The 22,637-nt window shown below is 43.4% G+C and overlaps 1 protein-coding gene across 4 annotated transcripts in view; it reads right to left on the minus strand.

The window, feature by feature from the left end:
• Nucleotides 1–22,637, minus strand: part of LOC147272611 (interleukin-1 receptor accessory protein-like 1) — a 274,460-nt gene that overhangs the window by 207,318 nt on the left and 44,505 nt on the right. For 2 of the 4 annotated variants that reach the window (XM_086198107.1, XM_086197859.1), the window contains exon 1: nucleotides 105–628. The exons of the other annotated variants lie outside the window; for them this stretch is intronic. The gene's annotated coding sequence lies outside the window, so the exon portion shown is untranslated. Of the gene's footprint in view, nucleotides 1–104; nucleotides 629–22,637 lie in introns of those variants that run through there. 4 annotated transcript variants of the gene reach the window in all.

Below are 22,637 nucleotides of genomic sequence, written 5' to 3' on the forward strand. Positions count from 1 at the left end.
CCGAGAAACTGCTTCATGAACCCGCGATGATGCAACTTTGAGAAGACCCCCCCCCCCCCAAAAAAAAGGAAAAATGAAGAAAAAAACAAAAAAGACGAACTTACCCACAAACAGTTTTTCCAGATGATGCGAACACTGTCAGTTCAGAAAGCCCCCCACCATCGCGGTGTGTCAGCTCTGGTCATCAGCACCGGTTCCAAAAAAATTTTTTTTTAAAAATTAAAATACACTCTCATACACACACACACTCACAAAAAAGGGAATCCCAACAGCGAAATAGTCCACGAATTAAAAAAAGAGGAGAAACGCAGCGTCGCTTTCCAAAATTACATATTGCCAGTCTTGACTGGCGCAAATCAGAGCCCGGCGCACCTGCAGCCGCTCACTTTCAAACAGCAGCAAAGAGGCAAATGAAGGGAGTCATGACAGTGATTATTGGAATGGTGGACAGGATCAATGCAGGGCGATATGAGAGGAGGAGGCAATTAGTCTGATTATCCCATTAAATCAGTCGCTCCGCCGCTCCGAGCCCCGGCAGGTGCGCGTCGCTCCGAGCAGGACGACGCCAGCGCAAATTTCCAAAGTGGTGTGCAAGGAAAAGACCCATCGGATGCCGTCTCTCTCTCTCTCCCTCTCTCTCGCTGAGCCTGACTTAGATGAATCAAGCGCAACCGTTTAACCGCAATGAAAGCGTCTACGAGGGGATTCCACTTCAAAATAAAAGCCCACTTGAAGGTTATTTTAATACAAGACGATTATCTGTTGCCAAAAAAATATGAAAACTTCAATGTCACTGATCTACAAAGTCTTTCTTTCAAACGCTACACTCAATCTGTGACTTTTCATGGCGGTTCATTTGGCGCACAATTCTAACGTCCCCCGAATGCTTTTATTTTGAAGGAGGCTTAATCCAGCTAAGGGTTTTATTCTATTTAACTTGACGGCGGTTTTTAGCAGCCAATCCGACCTGCGTTCCTCCAGAAGGATTCAGTCGGTGCCATGTGAGTGAAAACTCCAAACAAGCCTGGGGGGTGGGGGGGGGGGGGCAAAGAAGAAGAGAGAGAGAGAAAAAAATCATCCTCTTACGCGCCTTTTTTAGACACAATTCTGGAGTTAAATTTAGTGGCTTCTGCTAAAAATAGAGCGCTGAATAGTCTTGTGTCCACAGCGGGGAGAGAAGGGCCGATAATGTAGCTGCAGGATGGCGCACTGCCGCCCCATGGAAACAAGTGAAAACGCTCCGAGACGCGCTGGAAAACACACACACACAAACAAACAAACACACACACACACACACACGGAGGTGACGCACTAAAGGTGTGTAGAAGCCCGTTTATATGAGATCATCATCAAATCCTCCCAGCCACGCGATCACGACCACACGCATCCTGCTAACACACAAATTTATTCCAGATGATTATTTCGAATTTTTTAAGAACAAAAAAAAAAAAAAAAGGTGAAACTTTTTCTTTTGTTTGTGTTTTGTTTTTTTTCAGGATTGGGAGGGAGATGAATGAGATTTGAAAGAACAAAGAAAAAAAAGAGGGAAAGAGCGCTAGCCAAACACATTCCATTTTAATCAACTTATGGTGACTTTGCACAAACCTCCTGAAACGAATCCAAGAAAAAAAAGGGGGGGGGGTATAAGAAGCAACACAGCAAAGGTTTCTCAGGTGTTCATAAAGGTTCGATCTACACGTGTCCATCCTCCTCCCTCAATTGAAAAGGTGCCATAGATTATCGAGGTTAAACCATCCCCCCACCCCCACCCCCCACTGGGCTGCCCGTCAAGACTTTGGCCTCTGGCACGGCCGTGTCTGTGAGGCGAATCTTGATGAGGGGAGGGCTTTGAGGAGGAGGAAAAACCCAACCTCCTCGGACTGGAGCTGTGCACTTGTGTGGTTTCTTTGTCACGCGCAGGCTCGGGCGTGAATAGCGGCTCCTTAATGAGCGAAGAAGCGGACAAACGCGGCATTGATTCCCGCCTCTTTTGGAGGCTGTAAATGGCCTCGGCTCAATCAACCGGTTAGTGTTGAGCACAAGCAGCGGGGCTTGATTGATTGATGGACGCCACGGTTTGAGGATATGACTCATGTATTTCTGTTCTTTTGGAAGAAAAAAAAACCACTCATGGAGCTCCAATTTCTTAACTGTTGGCAAAGTTTAGGGCGCAGACTGTTCACGTCAAACGTGGCGTGGAAGATATGATCTGGTGATGATGAGATGAAGAGAAATGTTATTCGTTTAATGACTCAAATCAAAAGAAAAAAAGCCTGACGTTTGATCGGACGTAATTACACCCAGCAACAGCCCACAGGCCACGACGCGTGGAGCGTAAACCCGACACTAACGAGGTTACCTTATCAAAACGGCGCCTAGCTTTTATCCCTCAACTCACCTTAGCCGTGCCGTATTTGAAGCCCTTCATAAAAATCTAATGAACACACAGCTTAAGGGGACATTTATGATCTTTGTTGCTCTCGAAGGCGCCCATGGAGTCGTTTGAAGAAAAAAAAAACGATGCTTATTGTCGGTTTCTCTCCCCGAGCGCGGTTCGATGCATTTTCCTCGTGTCCTTGTGCGCAAATGACATCACCGCTACACGAAGTCCAGCAAGTCAGCTTGTTTTTTTGTTGTTGTTGTTGTTTTTTTGGTGGGCGTTTCGGCGAAGAGTGGAGGGAGAGGGGGCTGGTTGTAAGTATGGAAAGAGAGAAATAAAAAAAGATGCAGCGCTTCATTATTTTTTGCAGCAGGTGTAGCGTTACATAATTTCCACATCTGTCAGAGTCAGAGCTTTGCACGGTGGGAATCCTACTGTGCAGCGTATTTGGCTGCACAGTAGGATTCTGCATCACTCTCACTTTTGTATCACCGCAGTAACAAATAACATCCTCACTGAAGCGCAACCAAAGTGCTCATGTTTTCCTCCTATAAACCGATATTAACACTCGGAATCTGGCCTGAAAGTGAGATCCTCGGCTCTTTGCTCCGTCCCTCCGCCAAGTCGTGTGAAAAATCTGATTTGGAGTTTTTGTGTAATTCTGCTAAATGCCGACATGCTAGGCTACAATACCGCTATGCTGCGCTGCTATTATTGGTCAGTGGGGGCGGGGGGCACACAAGCAATTCTCCTGAAACATTTCTAGTCTTTTCAACTTTTAACAAGCCTTTTGAGAGAGATACCCCCCCCCCCCGGTACATTAATATTATTTAAATAAAGACGCAGCCATGTTGTCCCTGCTCACATACCTCATTTGGACCGAGAGCGATAATCACAAGATCACTTTGTTAGATGGACTGTTTTCAGAGGAGGGATACACATTTAATTGGGGTAATGAGGTCACAGGAGGAAGCCTCGGAGCTCATCTCCAATTACAGCGTAGCAAACACGGAGCACCGACGGGGGCTGAGCACAAAACATCTCAACATGACAAAGTTATTATAGTGTAGCGCGCAGATTAACAAAGCATCAGGCTCCCTATTAAACAACTACGTTTTAATTTGTTGCAGCGCTGGAATGTTGGTACAAGACGCAGAGGGAACAAAAGAGGCTTCCAATTAAAGGGGTTGTTTTCTCCTTTACTTACATTTACAACGAGGGTTTGTCCTCAGCCTCGCTCTGATGTCACTGCACAGATGTTTCATAACGCACGCTTCATCTCCAATTCAGTTCAGCTCCCGCGAGGAGGTTTAATGGATCGCCATCGCTGCTCAGCTGTTTTGAGAGGTATTTCCAGCCGTGTCGCACCGCCACAAGTCAGCAGAGACTTTCTGGCTGAACTTTTGTCGACGCGTCGAGTCTCCTCTGCCTCCATGCTGCGTGCAAGTGTAACGGCAAATATTGGATTGCACGGTCAAAATGAACCCCCGCTGCTCCAAACAAAGAGAAACCAGACAATTCGTGCATTGATTCTTCTGACTGTAGAAATGGCCGTGTCATGTCAGCAGTGGGAGGCCATTTATGTCATTCTGCACGGTCCGTTCGAGCAGGGACTGAGGCATTTGTCTTTGTTCAAGCATCTAAAAGAGAAAAAAATGTTTTGCAGGGTTGTCTTAACCAACATCTTAACAATGGCCATCGGCCCGCAACGAAACCCCCCCAAACACGTGTTTCTCCAGCCTCACGGAACTGAGAGGAGAAGCTGCAGGTAGGAGTGTGACTGCAGGTATTCTGCCGCCCTCCTGACTGCATCCACTCCTGCCATTGTCTCTCACGTCTTGAACGCATCTCACAGACCAACTCAGAAGGTTTTGCAACCAATTTGTTTTGTTCTAAAATCCAAAGCAGGGATGTACTTTTTTTTTCTTTTTTTTTTAATTCCAGGAATGCAAAGCCTGTGGAATCAATAACACAAATGAGAGGAAATAAGTATTTCTGGCTCCGTATCGACAAAGGTTGAAGACGCACAACCCCATATCCCACCCACCTCAACATCAGTCAGTGTAAAAACGGCAGGCCTAAGAGCAGCCGAGTGAAGACCGCTGTGCTTGGATGATGAAAGCACTTGGCCGGAGTGCTTGAAGCTCTCTCTCTCTCGCTCACACCCCCCCCCCCCCCCAACAACCCATTCCGCAGAAGCGTAACGCTGAGGGGTCAAGAGAGGGCCGGCAGTCTGGTAACCTCAGAGAAAGAAGCGTGTGCTGAGGGTTTGGCTTTCGGCAGCCGAGGCAGGATAAAGATGGAAGACCATCATTTGAAATACACACCCCCCCCCCCCCCCCAACGTTCCTCCTCCTGCTAGTTCTAACTTGTGTCCTGTATTTGAGGATAAATGAATTTCCTGTCATATATATTGAATAAAATCGGACATCCAGCCTGTCAAGTGTGTCCGAAACAGATTTTGTTTCAAAAAAAAGAAGGAAAGAAAGAAGTTTTACTCAAAGAACTTTGCCGCCCCTCTGATCATGTCCTGTCTGGGAGACTGAAGGAAACTGGGGAGCTAAAGGACCACTTGACAATACGATGTCCTGATACGAAGATATTTTTAAAAAGTTCTCCGTTTGTTTTTACTTCTTCTGTTCGGCGTCCTAGAACGTGTACGAAATGACAGCAAGTAATAAACTTCAAATAAACTTCAAAACAATTACAAATAAATAAAGACCTTATCTGAAGATTTTGTTCAGCAAAATGCTGGTTCTGCTGATAATCACTACTCTTATTTTACACTTCACTTCAGTTGTAAAGGGCATAAAAACAAGATCTACAAAAAAAAAAACAATATAAAAAGGGGTGAATTAATTCAGTTTTGTTTTTTTTTTGCATGCTTATTAAATGCCCGGTTAATGAATTGATGCTGCAGACAGCAGATGAATGGGAAAAAAAAACACCCAAAAAGTCATGAGGTCTGTTGTTTTTCCTGATTGAAAGAAATGAAAAGAGATAGAATAATATTTGCTTTGGCGGAATCAACCATTTTGGAGGATAATGTGAAATGTTTGAGCGCAAACACTTGCAGGCGCTCAGAACTTTAAATCGAGTCACACAGTCGCTGTAGCGTGAAGGTTTCAAAGCAGGTGCAGGAAATCATTTCAAGATTATTTAAGTATATTAAACGATTTGTGCAATTCAAAACCACCAACATCACTGTGTTTTACTCCCTAGTTTTACTCGTAATGTGGCGTCGGGGTGGTTTAGTGGGTTTGACATCACACTGCAAAGAGACCCTTACGCCGGTTTACGCCAGAACTCTTCAAGATGCACGATGCAACATCGACAAACAATACAAATCTCCGTTGGACTGAAACAATGCGGGCATATGGTGTAAGTAATAAATGACGATCGGGTCTGGTTTCCTGAAATGCGTCATCCCTCCCACACGTGCTGGCGGGAGCGCTCCATCCAAGTGCATTGCTCGCTCGCTGCGCAGCAGGACTCAATATGGCGGAGTCTGGTCCAAGTGAGCGAGCGAGGTATGGGATTATCCGATTTGAGATATTAAGCAGGGGACATATCAGCTCAGTGGGACTGTCAGAGATGACTAAGACCCACTGGTTTGTGTTGGCATAAGAGGTTGGTATGTTACTGCTGCTATTTTCCGGGGGGCAGGAGCTTGCTGTCAAATTCTTCTGCTTGGAAATGAAGTTTCTCATCCCACATGGTGTCTTCAGGGCTCAAATCCTGAAATGATGATGAACACACCAAATTTTTCCAAAGACACACGATCAGATGGCCTGGTAAGTAAAGAGTTTAATGAGGGAAGTCTTAAATTGAGATGAGAATTACAAATTAAAACCTTTCCAACTTTTCCTCCTACACGTACTGCATTGCACCACTCCTGAGGATTCATTAGCAGACGTTTAACAACTGTTGCTACAGCTACAGGTAGCTGCTGCTAGCTGGTACGACTGAACCCAACTGGCTGAGCGACATCCTCTCAAGTTTGACGGCTGGGAAGGTGACAGCACCTTCACTCACAGTGAACAGTGACAGAACCGTTACCTCCTCCGAGTTGGTAATGAGGTCGCTGACGCGTGCGTGTCAAACTAATGGGTGGATTTTCACGGAATTTGGTGGAAAGGCAGTTAATATTAACGAGAAACTAGTGGCTGGGGGTGATTTGGATCACATTGTAGAACCTGGATCCCGAGGACGTTATGGACCATCGGAGGATGTAGCTGTTAGCGGTATTCTTCTCCGGGCAGAGGTATGCACTCTCTGACAGGTTCTAGCCTCTTGATTTACCTCAACTTTCTCAAGGTAGCACCTGATGTTTTTGTGATTTTACTTCAAAATTATTGGTCAAAGTCAACGTTTAAATCATACTGGATCCTGAAAGTTGAAGTGAGGAGACTTTTGAGTCTCCCTGTGTTTTGCTGCATGTCGGCAGCTTCCTCTACGCTGCTTGGAAAGCCACATACTGTATCATGCTGCAGGACTCACTGATGAGTAATGCTTCTCCTCTGTATTTGCACTCTATTTGCTTTAGTCCCTAAATGCACCTTAGCACATAAGGACGTTGCGGTTGTCAGGCCATAGTCGTTCAATCACAGCAAACTGCTTGGAATTTTTAATTCTTAAGTTCTGTGGGTTCAGTACAAGTATGGAGAGGTTTCTCTGTCATGATGACAGGTCACGAATGAGCAACTCCAGGAGTGTTGCTCGCCACCATATAGAAATCTAAGTCCTTGAAATCTTTGAAATGTATTATTTCATATAATTCTCATCATTATTCACTGATTCTTGGAAATGCTCACGTGTGGAGTTTTCCCGTGCTTATGATGTCCCGGCGCACAAATCTCGTGAAACCACGTGCGCCAGATTCGCCGCCATTCAAGATGGAATTCCTTGAAAACGGCATGAAAACAAGTCAGACCATAATGATTGATTACCTGATAACCCTCCGGTTCTGCACTGCGGTAAACCAGCAAATGAAACCAACCGTTTCATTTCGAAAACAGCAACACTTACATCCGCGCAGAGGGATGCAAGCCAACTGGTTGCACGGCAACACTGTTAAGAAGTAACCATTCAGGCACGTTAGAAATAAAAGAACGCATGACCTTCTAGTGGTTACAGATTTCAAGGATCTCCTTTAATTCGTACAGTTTATTTTAGAACTACAAATCACTGCACCTCCACATTCACCTTTATGTTTGACAAAAAAAAAAACAGGACCTACCATCTATCTAACACTTCCTGCACTCTGAGTACAGCAACAACTCAAGCCTTGTCTCCATTAATTATATCTTACCCATGCTGCAACATTATTCTAAAATTATGCTGCAAGGTTGAGCACAAAACACTTTCTCCTCTCGACTACATGGCTATGTTTTCTTTCTTTAATGGGGCCTTGGTTCATTTGGACTGTAAGCTCATACATTTCTAATGGCTGCTCTAAAGCACAACTACTGAAGGCTTTTGGAAAAAGTTTTACAGCCTACTTATCCGTTAGTCTGATGTCACAATTTTTGCAAAAGGCGAAACGTGGCTGCGATTATCTGAAGTTGCATCTTCTTTTCGCTTTTTTAAATTCATGAAATAAACGTGAGAAGAAGAAGAAGAGAAAAAAACGCTACAGTCACATAGGAAATGATATTCCTGAGAGTTATCAAGAATCCTGTCTGCCCTTGAAATAGACAGGTCCGGTCTTCAACAGTAGAACAAAGCTTTTTACCGCTATTCCCAGCGCTATGATTACAGATAAGTCTTCCCTTAGGCAATTCCAAATGAAGGGCACATGAGGAATAGAAACCTGTCACGTGATCCACCAGCTAACAAGCTGCAAATCCAAAATAGCGACTCCTTCGCCTACATCCGCGTTTTAGTCGCGTCCAGATGGACGGACTGACGGATTATGCGACGGGTCTGTTTATTCTCAATAACTCTATTCATCACTTCATGACAGCTCTTGGCAGGAAATGGCGATCGGTCTCTGATGGCATGTAACACAGCTTTGGAGAGCCATCACGCTAAAGGCCAGGTTTGTTTGAAGTACGCTTTGCAATGCATCAGTGGCGATGACCTAGATTTCCTATCTCTCGTTTCCTCCAAGAGTGCAGCGAGAGACAGCCTCGTTTCAGCCCTCTCCATCTCCTAACTATGTCAGCTCGCCTATAAACATTTGGCACCGAGTCACATCGCTCTGTCTCTCCGTCTCTCCGTCCCCCCCTTACTCAACCTCCCCTGCAGACGACTCCCTTTTCCTGGTGTCAGCTCCCTCCTTGTTTGTCCCCCAGGATGGAGGTGGAAGTCTGAGTGGCACCTCCATGGAATGGAAAGCCGATGAACGATATAAAACATTATTAAAAACAAGTATTCATTTAGCTTTCCAGGAAGTGTGAAAGGCCTGTCATCACATTATTGGGAGGAAAAATTAAGCCTCTATATGAAGCGTTGGGAGTAATACTCCGGAGATTTGGGTCAGCATGTTCCTGTTTTTTTGGCTTCCTCACTGGTTTTTCCCCGCGGGGATAGAATGTGCAAGTTCTGACCCGTGAAACAACTAACCCCAGGTGCACCTGAAACTTGCACGTTCACCTGTCCATCCTTTTCGCTCTTCGATCCGTCTGCTCTCCTACTGTAGTTCTTCTCATTCTTTGCCTGATGGCAAAATCAGAAAATCTCCAATGAAACAGGTAGAATCCAAGCATCTCTCCTTTTCTCTTTCTCTCTCTTCTTTCACACACACACACCCACACGGGACAGTCGTCAGAGCAACACAACACTCGCAACTGCTTCAGCTCGACACGCCAGAAAGAGTGTGTGCTTTTAATTATGCATGCTGCACACCATCACATTGCCCTGTCAGTCAGAGTAAAGGGGGGGTGGGGGGGCCCTCTTCCTCACTATTTCTGCTCCAGCCTTTTGTTGGTTTCCTTGGCGACCGTGTAATCTGACATCATTAGACAAGTACAGTATACTAGCCAGGTGCTGCGTTCCAAAATATCCAGCCTACTCCTGGCAAATCCTGTCACACCAACTGCCACAGCGACCGCTTGCTGCGCCGAAATTTACATTAGAACAACTCTGTCAAGACCTCAGGATGCAGAAGAGTCTCGGATGATGCAAAAATCATGCTGCAGACCTGTGTGTGTGTGTGTGTGTGTGTGTGTGTGCGCGCGCGCGTGTGAATTTTTTGCTCAGGGCCTGGCTATTTAACTATTTAACTATCTGCTCTGCTTCTTCATGTACAACTTCAGATCCAAATGTAAAAAAAAAAAAAAAAGAGGGAAAAAAATGGATTACTCAGCTGCCTTACAGCAAATGAAGTATTACAGTACTGCATTCTTGCCCTGAACACTCAACATGTGTACTTCTGTGTTTAGTTTTTCTTTTTTTTTTGTACCGTAAAGAGATTTCTGAGCCTGTAGCACATTTTGTTCGGATCAATTTCTCCATCCTTGGGAATCGCACTGGACAATTCTGCAGTGTATGATTCATCTCTTGGAGCTAAAGTTGAGTGCATGTGAGTAAAGTAGCTCAGGAAGTGTAATTTAGATTACTTAATCAGTGTTGACATGCACGATGGTACTCTGAGCACTTGCATCAGCATATATACATGCAGCAGGTCCATAATTAGATTTATCTCTTTACTGGCAACTCTTTCAGAAGAGTACAACTTGTTTTAACATTGATTTATTTTGTCCTGAAGGATGTGTAGTTGTATGTAATTATCTCAACTTTCACCCTGCTTGTAACAGACACCCCCAAAATATAATACCTGCCATTTATCATGTAAAAAAAAAAAAAACATTACGTGTTAGCCGAGAACGTTAGCTAGGAACTCACGGGGGTTGGGGCACAATGTTTTGTTGTCGTTGTTGTGGAACCATTTTTCATTGCCATTTTAAAATAGCTCTGTTTGCCAGCATCAATTAATTTTTTTAAAGGTAAAAATAAAGTCAATTTGCTCTAAAATCACTCCTAAAGGAGCTCTTCAGCTGCAACCTAACAGCATGTCTTTGCCCATTTCCTTTAGCAAGTCGATGACTGGCCTTTGTTTCTGCACTTTTCTTGGTGCAATAAGCGTGATATCACGAGGTAAACAAGGTAAGCCGTAGAGTAGAAAGCAGCACAGAGGGCAACGATGGGGTTTTACTGTTTACTTTCTTTTGCTCTGTTGTGTTTTTAAAACTCTAAAACCAACTGAGCAACGTTAGCAAAGCGGGTTTTGAGGTCAAATAGATGCCAATGTGAGCAAGAGTCGATAAATGCCCACGTCTCAACTGCAGGGACAGGTGATCTGGGATTGAACCAAGGTGTTAGCATGTGGTGTTACCAAGAGGGAGAGGGGCTCGTGGGGGGGGGACTGCAGCCAGATGAGCCAGAACTAAAGCCAGGTTATCATTTTCTGCAGCACTAAGCAAAACTCTGACTTTAAGTCATTTGCTACATGAATATTGAAAAGGTAGGCACTCTAAAGTTTGGGAAATATCAAGGTTGTGATGAAAAAGGGCTTTAATTTTAACAACTGAGGCACCAAGTATGTTTGATTGCATTGGGTTTAGGAGGTAGAACAAAAGCTTGAAACAAATTGTGGCTCCTGTTCTGCCTATGAGGTCTACAGAGCATTTAAAAAGCTCCTTAAAAGATATGATAAGCAATCGGACGCACCGCCGTTAGCATGTCCAGTGATCAATAATCAAAGGCGGGTGGTGAAGCTGTCCGTTTGCCAGCCTCAGTAGGTTTCACTGTACAAACCTGCACACTCCTGACCTTTTGCTCCCAAAGATGCTTGTCAGGTTGAGGGAGAGATGAAACACTGCGAGTGTTTTGAAGTGTTTACCGTGACTGGTGAAGCAGACCTGCAGTATTTGTGGGAGCTATCTTTGATGACTTCAGAAAAAAACAAAACGAAACAAAAAACAACACCCAAAAAAAAATGACACCAGGGCGTAAGAGTGTTTTGGGATCCACAAATGTCAATCGTCTGAATTTGCATTGGCATTCGAAATGTTAGTTAAGAGTCTCACCGGCTCTTTCCCAGAATGATCCTGCTTGTTTCTTTCAGTTGAATAATTATGAACCCTGACTTCTCAAATTTAAAAATGTATCTGCTGCTAAAACCCATGTCAGGCCTTTCAATTTGAATAAGTCTCAGCCTTTTCCTGGCGACACTATAGAGGATCAGCGCGTGGAAAAGCACGTTTTATCTGGTCTTCTTGATCATGATCCGTTTCTGTTGAAAGATTCAGCCGTTACTGCGTGATCATCATCTGACAAACTCAGATGAAATATTTAACCGCGCGTCTCAGCAGAGTTTCCTTCCTCACCTAACAAGCTACATCACCACACAGCAGCCTCGCTCTCGCACAATTTGTACTGACCAGCTCAAAAGCAGCGTTGCTTAAGACTCTGCAAGCAATTCTGCACTGGAACTATTTCTGTTCGTCTTCCTCTTTGGTAGCTGTTGACATTTTGACAGCTGTGGGGTGTGGGTGTGGGTGTGTGTGTGTGCTGCTGAATTAGAGCCTCGGGGCCTCGAGTGGAGCCTCTGATACCACCTTTGAAACATAACAGAGCTGCCGGATCATTGCAAGAGATCTTACAGTCAAGGACACTTGAATTTGATTCCTGTCAACATGACAGTCGCCCTCAGTCTGCACCGTATCAAACCGGACGAGCAGCTTTGTCTCGTCTGAATGGGTTTTACGTGAACGCGAGACAACAAGTCAGATGTTGTCGTTAACCTGCAGATGTCGCACCACTGGATATGTTACATCATGGCTGTGCTCATTTGCTGACTAACTCAACCCAAACCCTAACAGTGTCATTCCAAACATTCCAAATTTTTTTTTTTTTTCAATTTAAACATTGATATTTATGGCAACTGCTCCTAATGATCCTTTAAATAACACACACTTGGCCCTGTCAATATCAACCTGGTTAAATGAGTAGCTTCTTTCTTATTCCTGAAGCAACGCAATGCTGTTTTTTTTTTTTTTATGTAAAAGGACTGGCAAACCAACCAACCAAAAAAACCAAACAAAAAAGCTTTTACTTTGTTTTGCAGCAGTATGCAAAAGCAATTTCCTAAAATAAACACCTGCTTAATGTCCATCTTGAATTCTGTGTGCGAGTGACATGTAACCGAGAGGTGGTTTAAAAATTCCTCGACCTGCTTTAGTCACATGATAGACGGGGTAAGCACTTTGTTGCCACGGAGATGGAGTGAATCAATAGTCGGTGAGCAGAAACGGAGTGCATTTTATCATACGGATGGAACCTGGCTTTAATTCACTCTACATTAACTGGACTGAGCAAGGTCTTAATGTCTCCGCTACAAACTCCAAGAAGCAGGTACACGTCTCTGATCAGAATTTGGACACCAATGTGTTCTTCTTTATGAGCACACTATAGATATAAATATAACGTGTGCAGGAAAAAAAGAAGAAGCTTTGGTTCTTTGGCACAGCCCTGAATGTAACACGGGCAGCGGGCCACAGACCCACAAGAGCTGAATAAGTCTCTTGTGTTGACAGTTGGGTAATGTGACGAGTAAAAAATAGCCTGGTACGATTTCTGCAAGCGAGACACTTTTAAGTTATTAATATAGCTCGTAATTAGCTTTCTTTCTCAAAATAACATCATAAATGTTATTAAGCCGAGGTTTAAATTGGTGAAATACAAATTACTCCTTGTGCCTTGACACCCTTTGGAGCGTGGAGGGTTTGGTGTAGAGCCAAGTGAAGGCCCGCGGATCCCGCTTTCAGCAGAATCTCAGACTGAGCATTTTGAAGCTTTTATCTTTATTGTCATTTTGCTGACACAATTCCCAACTCAGCACAGGTACACAGATATGGCCCCCGGATTTGCAGATAGCAAAGATTCCTTACAAAGCAATACCAGCTGCAGGGGTGGGGTGGGGGGGTTAAATCTCTAATGAGTCGGTATTGGAAATGGTTTCCATTCTCATTTCGGGGCGTTTAACGAGGTTTTCTATTCAAATCAAAATTGATACGGTTAACCTCTACACGCAGGGCGGTATTCATGTCAGGTAGACGCTGTAAAACAATGCACAGCCATTTGGAGACGAGAAGCAATTACATTATTTTACAAAGAGCATCTCTTATTTTTGAGGCAAAAAGGTATATTTTTGATACCAGAAGGTGGAATCTGTTTAATAAAGAGAACAATGAGGATGGAACACTGCAGCCTTGCTATTTAAAGGTGGCTTTGCACGTCACCTTTAACTCCTGTTGACTTTTATTGATTTATTTTACACACAATCTCTCAATAAAAACGAAAAAAAAAAAAAAAAAACACCCGTTTCTCCTGGTGATGATGCTGAGTGAACCTTTTTCACTTGAGATTTGCAGTACTGCAGTACTGTTGGAGGGTGAGTGAATCTCAGTAGAGGTTTCGTTGCAGATTTGGTTAAAGAAGATAAAGAAGAAGAAGAAGAAGAGGAGTAACGTGCAAAAATATTCTTTCACAATCACTACAAACAAGTAAACTGGAATAACTGGGAGTTCTGGGTCACGAACAAAGAAGAAGTCCTCTGTGGTTGCAGTCATGGAATAAAGGACAATATCAGTTTTCTTTTCAACTGTTTTCCTTTTAAACCGGCAAACAGAAATCAACTGTGGTGCATTTTTTGTTTCTTTTTTTTTTTTTTTAAATTTTGGCTTTTCCTTTTTATCTGGACAAATTTCTGTATTTCCTTCCATTACAGAAAAGCAGACAAGAAGCAACAACAATCGAAGAGAATTCTACTTTCAACAAGGGCCGTTTGTGTGCAGTGCAATTTTCGAAAAAATATTCCTTTAACACACAAAAATCCATCCGCTGAACGCAGAATCCTCACGCCAACATTCGACCGCCTCTCCCTGCTCGCCGCTGACACAATAAAATGTCAAAGCGCACAAAATCCATCAATAGATATGAAAGATTATCCCAACATCAATAATCTAATTGATGATTCTAGATCACACGTCGGAAATGAAGCGCTGATCCTTTTTGTGCGATTGGCTGAATATAAATCCATCGATATAAGAGACAACAGGGAACCGGATGAGTATCTACTTGCTTCAGAAATGTATTTGGGATGCAACATCAGGAGAGTTTGGAGGGTTTATCACGAGTTTTTCCTTCACTGCACACTGGAATTCTCTCATCTGGTGCATTATTAAAAAATATATAATATTTACATTAAAAATTCACCCCCAAAGCAAATTAATGCACTTTGTATTTAACGTGACCCACATATAGTGCAACTGTACTGTAGTGGATCGCTTAGGTTTTGCAACGTGTACATTTATCAGCCAAAGTTCAAAACTACATCTGACCAACAATCTGACTGTGAGACTGGCAACACAGCAAATGACATATTATATATCATATTTATATCTAGCCAGGGATTTTATGAATTGATGTCAGATCTTTCAAACAAACAAAGATATTACTTGTAAAAATCAATTCTTTCAAACCCAGCCCTCATAAAAAGAGCATTTTTCTTTATATTAGATGTGGTGGCGGTATTAACTCAACAGAGTGACCTTGGAAACCCTTCTCAGCAAACATATGTCAAAAAGGAAAGGAGGAAATGTGGGTATTACGGTTTAAAGACAAGCTGATGCGCAGTTAGACAGTATTTCCTCCATGCAGCAGACACACACGTGCTTTGATTTGTCGCATCAAAGTCTGAAGCTTGACCGTTTCCTCTGACTCGCGTTGTCTCTTTGTGTCTTTACAGGCGACCTTGAGACATTTAACAAGGATCAGCATCTGATGTCCCCTGTGATAGAAAATGAGACCTTTCTCTCTCAGACAAAACACCAGTGCATATCGCCGGGGACAAGACGGACTCCTGCAGGCAGCTCTTAACAACAAGCTAAAGGTTTAGCTCCTGGCTCGAGCTAAGTAAAAGCAGTAATCGCAGGTATTGCCCTGTGAGCTATTTAAAAACCACAGACTTTTTTTTTTTTAATCCTAACCTCCTTAAAATGCAGTTTCATTTGCACTCATTCATATTCTACCTGTGATAATAACCACACATATATGCAGATGTTCTGGCTTATTAAAACACATTTCACGACAGTCGAATTTGACCTTCACGGACTAATTACAGCTGCCTGTTCTTCATGAAAAATCCGAACAAAGAACATGAGTGTGGAAGTCAAAGAAAGCGGGTCAGGTCAAGGAAAATATCGGACCAATTATTCTCGCCGAAGTGACTGAACAGGCTGAACAGGTGAGCGAAAGATGAGGAAAATGGGGGAGAGCTGAAGGAAGAAGGAGGTGAAAAAGAGCCGAAAATGTGCCACAACGGGCTACAGATGTGAAATGCATCCATCTGGGCAATTACTTGGTTGAAGTTAAAAAAAAAAAACAGACCGTCTGTAGAACAACCAGAGGAGGTCAAACAAATATAGGTCATCTGGAGCCTTTGAACAATCCCTGCTGCCTTCAGTTATTGATTTATTATTTAGTGCGGACGTTCTTCACGTGAGCGCTAATGGCAAAGTCCCGCACTAACCTGATGAACCTTACATAACCTCGCATAAAGTCTCAGATGAAACTTTAGGTGTACCGGTGAAAAGTGAATACACAGCATTTTGGATGTAAACCCTTCAGGCATTAACTTGTCTTTGTAATTGGACCAAGCAAACTGTCCATGCACTTGAATAGTTTTGGAGAAATTTTTTCAAAAAGACGAGTTTTTGGGAAAGTGCTCTGTTGGAGTGTGGATCTGCTTCCCTCGAGACTTTCCCTGGAGCTGAAACTTAAATGCCAAGCAGAGTTGTGGTTGTTTCAGACTTGTGCACTGGTGCAGAGCAAATGTTATTAGCGCTAACAACCTCCATGGTATGTAAGGCTTTCTATTCCCCCAAGAGTGCTGGCAACTGTTGCTGATGGCGATATCACTGCTGGTGGGCAACACATCAGAGGGTTGGAGCCTGATGGACTACGGTGACAAGACCACTGTCCAAATCTTACTGCTGCCGATCGGGGCTGTTTACAGGATTATGGAAAAACCTCTGAGATCATTTTTAACGAGACGGAAAAATTTGTATCAGTTAAATATTGCGAGTGCATTGGGTTTGGATGAGGCGTTTAACCTCAAAGCGCCTGTTTGTATTCTGATTATTTATGCTACACTGTCAAGTTTCTCAAAGTAGTGCGGTGTCTCTGGATAAGCAGGATGAATAAAAAGCGGAAAAAAATATGCAATACTTAATGACGTAAAAGCTGAAATAAAGTGACACTGAATAAATACAAGGGATTTTATCAGACTGCAACACTTTTGTCGTCTTTTGCGAGGATGGGTGGAAATCCGAGTCAGGATATTATCCTGTTACTTATCCTGATCATGATAGCATCACTAGGTTAGGGGGTAACTGATAAATTGCTAGACGACTCATCAAAGAAAATGAGCAAAAATCATGCGCCTATTATACAACAAAGTATTACCAGGGATCAATCTGGAAAAAGTCCAGTGGTGCCTAAACAGGACAAGGAGGAAGCACACAAACAGAAACATTCATCAGGGGGAGCTCAGCTCAGTATAATCAATATCCTCAAGTACCCTTTTTATGAAATTATGTATGAGAGTTTCATCTCTTTATTGCTGATCTGATTTGTTTTGGTTTTGGTGACAAGCTACGGAGGAATAATCAAAAAAAGGGGGAGGCATTTGATATAAAAACAAGACAATGTACAGAGGCATCAATTTCATGGATTTTTCAACAACTTCCACAAAGGGCAGACTTTTTTTTTTTGACTCCTTTTTCCAGATATCATCCAGAGACAAAGTCTTTGTTCAAAGAGTCCAAGGGCGAAGCAAAATATGTGACCCTCTCTCCTCTTCTTCAATGGAGGCTTGAGCTCTCGCGCTTCTGCCAGTGTCAGATGCCAACTTTGATAAAGCCAGAGGCGAGATGGCAACTGTCCACCCTGGAGCCTGCATTTTAAAACCACTCCTGCCCTCAGCGTCCACCTGCCCATAAAGAAACTCCCTTCAGTTTTTGTTTCTTGCTAAAGTTTCACAATAATCCAGGAATATTCTACGATGCGGAATCTCCCGTTTCTGGAATCGATTGAGCTCTCTGAAAGAGGACATTCACCTTTACAGTACAACAGATGAAGCCAATCCCACGCCTCAGACCTCCACCCTTATCCAGTCACACATGAGCCTCTTAATACACGCCCTGAACACACCCTCCAGCCATGTTTCATGGTCTCCTCCAATCTCAAGATTACCGATACTTTATCTGCAAAAAAGCACCTGGGAACTGAGCCGTTAGCCAGTCGCACTAGTTACGCCACAGATTATTTCATAATATTGCCACCGGTCTGCTTAACATAAGGAAGTAAACAAAAGGAAAGGACGGTGTCTGACTATGAACAGGCACTTATTCAATATATTTCATCAAATAATCAGAGGAGCCTTCAGTTTGACATTGTTTTTAAACTCAATTCTGTCCTGCTCATGACAATGTCATTTTACTTTTAAAACTGCATTAAAATCCAAACCCAGACAGCGATTGCACCATAAATAACCTGCTTTTCCTGCTGTCTATATTCCTAAAACAGTACAAACTGTCCTACAACTCAAAACCTTACATTCACATAACTTTTTCCAAAGTTTTGAGACTGAGTGAACTTCTGTTTTTGAAAGAACTGCAAGCATAAGGTTGAACCTATTCAATTATTTGTAATTTAATAAACATTTTCCAAGACTTTCATAACCTAACTGCCATTGATTCAGATAAGTGAGCGAGAAATCAATAACAGGTTGTCCTAGTCAGCATTTAGCTTGTCCTAGATGGGGTTAAACCTAACTGGCATTAAGCATATCCTGGGCACCGGTTAGCTTCTCCTAGCCAGTTTTTAGCTTCTCCTAGCTGGCGTTCAGCTTGTCAACAAAGGTGTTGAGCTTGTCATAAAAGGTGTTCAGTTTGCACGAACCAGCAGTCAACCTGTTTTAACCCAGCAGTTTGCTTGCACCAGGCATCATTTTGCTTGTCCTAGCCAGTGTTTAGCTTGTCCTTACCAGCGTAATGCTTTTCCTAGCAGACATTAACCTCATCCTAGCTGGTGTTTAGCTTGTCCTAGTTGGCATTTAGTATATCCTAACCACTGGTTAGCTTCTCCAGGCTGGTATTTAGCTTGTGCGAGCCAGGGTTTACCTGGTCTCAACAGGTGTTGAGCATGTACTAAGCAGCAGTTAGCATGTTGTCATGTTGTCAGGGGTGGAGGTGTACACTCCTCGTGCCACTAGGAGCTTTTGATACCATCGACCATCATATCCTTCTACAGAGACTGGAACATGTCATTGGCATTAAAGGAACTGCACTAAATGGGTTAAGGTCATATTTTACTGGGTCCATCTCAGTTCGTACTCACTAATGATAACCCCTCTGAAACCACTACAGTCAGTTAAGGTGTTCCACAAGGGTCTGTGCTTGGACCAGTCCCCTTCACCCCATACCTGCTTCCTCTAGGTCACGTGATAAGTAAACACTCCATTCATTTTCACTGCTATGCAGACGATACACAGCTGTACTTATGAATGCATCCACATGAAACAAATCACCTAACAAAACTGGAGGCTTTTCTAAAGGAAATAAAAACAAGGATGACCCATAATTTCCTTTTATTAAACTCTGACAAAACTGAAGTTATTGTGCTGAGCCCAAAACACCTTAGAAACACCCTTTCTAATGATATAGGTACCCTGGATGGCATCACCCTGGGCCCAAGCACGACCGTACGAACCTAGGCGTTCTCTTCGATCAGGATCTGTCCTTTCACTCCCACATTAAGCGAATCTCTAGGACTTCTTTCTTTCATTTACGTAACATCGCCAAGATCAGACACATCCTGTCTCAAAACGATGCAGAAAAACTAGTCCACGCTTTTGTCACTTCCGGGCTGGATTACTGAAATTCCCTCCTATCAGGCCGCACCAGTAGGTCCCTAAAGACTCTCCAGCTGGTCCAAAGCGCTGCTGCCCGCATGTTGAAGAGAACTAGTAGAAGAGACCATGTCTCTCCTGTACTGGCTTCTCTGCATTGGCTCCCTGTCAAATTCAGAATAGAATCTAAAATTCTTTGTCTAACATACAAAGTCCTCAACAGTCAGGCTCCTTCATATTTGACAGAGCTCATAGTCCCCCATTGTCCAGCTAGAACCCTTCGCTCCCAGGATGCGGGGTTACTTGTGGTTCCTCGGGTTTCTAAAAGTAGAATTTTCTTAAGCTATCAAGCTCCCCTCCTGCAGAACCGTCTCTCAGTTTAGGTCCGGGATGCAGACAACCTCTCTACGTTTAAGAGCAGACTTAAGACCTTCCTTTTTGATCAGGCTTATAGTTAGGGCTGCTTAGGCTGGCCCTTAGATACGCTGCTGTAGGCTTGGACTGCCGGGGGATCTCCCATGGTGCACTGGGCTTCTCTCTCCTCCTCTCTTTCCTCGCTGTCCTCCTGTATGTGTTATATATAAATCATACTCACATGTGTTACGAACTCGTCTTCTCCTCCGGAGCCTTCAGGCTCCCCACATCCCAGATGCTGCTGGAGGAGGCTACAGACCTGAAGAGGCTCCAGCTGCCACCCGTAGCACCACCTGCTCACGCCCCCGTCTGTCCATCAGTCTCTTCCCTTTCTCTCTCTCTGTCCTTCTGTTTATCTGTCTGTCTTTCTCCATTATCCATCCCTGTCTCTGCCCCGCTCTCCTGCTCTCTTTCCCCCACAACCAGTCAAAGCAGAAGGCCATCCCCACTGATCCTGGATCTGCCTGACGTTCCTGCCTGTTAAAAGGAAGGTTTTTGTCGCCGCTGTTGCCTGATGTGCTTGCTGATGGAGAATTGTTGGGTGGAGGTTCATAGAAGGAGTGAGGTACTGGACCTGCTCTACTTGGAAAGTGTCATGAGAGAACTTTTGTTGTGGTTTGGAGCTACACAAATAAAATTGACTTGACCTGACTTGACTTTTCTTCCACCTCTCTTCAGCATCTCCACCCTCTTCATTCATTACAAGGCAAAATCACCCTTTTTTCTCCTCCATCATAAAGATCTGAGGTTGCAAGGGAGGTATCTTCACAAGTGTGTGCGTGCACGTGTGTGTGTGGGCGGGTGTGGGTAGGTGCAGTATTGCTTCCACTTTGAACTCCCCACAGCGATGGCCAACCGTAGATGTGATCTATAATTTATTTGCCAAGAGACGTGTGTGCGTAGGCGTGAGAACGTGTGTGTGTATGTGAGGAAGAGAGCATACAAGGGAGGAGCCATGAATCCATGCAGATTGTAGCTAATGAGAAGAAACAAGACTCCAGAAAATGACAGCTACGGAAACTGTTATTGAAAGGAATGCGACATTGGTGTTACTGCACCCGACAGCCGCCTAGAAACACACAGCTCATTTGTAGCCGGTGGTAGGCGGGTTGTGCAGCTCACAGGGGGTACGGTTACAGTTAAAGAAACATTTCTAGACAACGCCTGGGATTAAAATGGTTGAATTGAAGAGATTCAAATCGGGTAGAATTGAATCAAACATCCGACACATTTGGGAAATTGACCGAAGTAAGAAGACTGAAAACCAGACAATGTGCTGCACTTGGATATTTTCAGTCAAATTCAGGCACATATTTGTCCATTTCTGCTGTAAGACAACAGAATGAGTGAGGTTATGAAATTGCAACGAAATAACACTACGTATTAACCAGCACTTGCTAACTCATTCAACACTAGAGTGACTGTTCTCGAGTGTTAGGAGGTACCGCGTATTTCCCTGAAGTGCTATTCAATTCTGTGTGACTGCGCTGCAATTTTCCTGTCATAGGGTGCATCACAAGTAAAGGAAGGAAGGCTTTAAATTTGAACCATCTCTATGGGATTCAACTGTTTTCACTTTCTTTTTTTGCTAAGTTGGTCGTCACACTGCATCCATGTTGATAAGTTATGTGTGCAGAGCAAGCGTTGCACATGTAGAGGGGGGATGTTGCATATTTAAATGAAACATCAAACCATGCCAGTGCAAATGGCAACGCATAATCGAAGAGCTCAGCAGAAATTATATTCGTATACCTATAAAAAAAAAACTTGATATATTACCCGGTACTCATTCCAAACCATGCCACCAACCATCTCTTTCCCCTAGAAGAATTCCAGTCCCAGGGATGATCAAGGGTGTAGTGAATCGAAACTGTCAAATTCACACCACCATAAATAAATGTAAACTGCTGAGTCCAGCTCCACCACATCTGTTGCCCATTGTTTTTCCTCTCATGTGTTATGAGGAAGGACAGGCAGAACAATCTATACTTTACTGTCATGTTATTCCATTTCCAGGAATAAAGAGTTCTGCTCTCTGCTACTTGGAGCTGCCAACATGTGAAATTGCCTCACACAGATTTTCCAGTAGGGCAATGAAATTTAACAGTGGAGTTGTAACATAGAAATGCCATTTGTCTTGGGTGAATTTAGCGTATACATGTCGGAGTATTTTTCTGTCTAATTTCTCCTTATCGCCAGCTCACAGATTTAATTAGCCGCGTGAGTCCATCTGGAGACGGGAAGGTGGTGCTCCACTTGTGCTGGTACATGTTCCGCGCTGCAACGAGCTCGTAAACACTAGAAATGTAAGAAGCGTACACGATGACAAAGACTCAGCGACGGGCTGATTACAGACTCCAGAGTCCTTAGCATGGAACGTGTACTGATGAGAACATCTTGACACTTCACTCACAACTTTGTGCTTCTGTTCGAGTCACGGTTTAACTCATTGCATCTTTGACTTGATGTTGATAAAAGCCTGAACATGACAAGATTTGACAAATTATCACTGTAAATTATAAAAAAAGGAGTTTAAAATAAATGCTCTTTAAGAGAAAGAGGAACTAAAATGGTGATTTCTCACATTGATATTGAACTATTAAGGGTAATACCGTAAAAAAGTGTTAAAACCATTACTGCAACTGCCTTTTACTGCAATTAACTCTTGTACATGCAACTATCAATTTAAATATGTTGCACTAAGGCCTTGTCTCTACATGCAGAAGTTTAACATAAATCTGGTGAGATGCTTAACTACATTGATGTTAATGATGTCCCCATACGGTTTCTTTTCTCCGGATCCAATACTTACACATCTGATATTTATAATAACTGAAAGGATAAAGGTGCGTTGTTTGAAGTTCCTTTGTTTGCAGCATCTGCAGGTGTGGGATGAGTGTGAATCTCTGTGTTCTCTTGTTGGGT

This window comes from Aulostomus chinensis, chromosome 1 (assembly GCF_037954235.1).
Source record: "Aulostomus chinensis isolate RoL2024-O1b breed Wild chromosome 1, RoL_Achi_v1.0, whole genome shotgun sequence".
Taxonomy (NCBI): domain Eukaryota; kingdom Metazoa; phylum Chordata; class Actinopteri; order Syngnathiformes; family Aulostomidae; genus Aulostomus; species Aulostomus chinensis.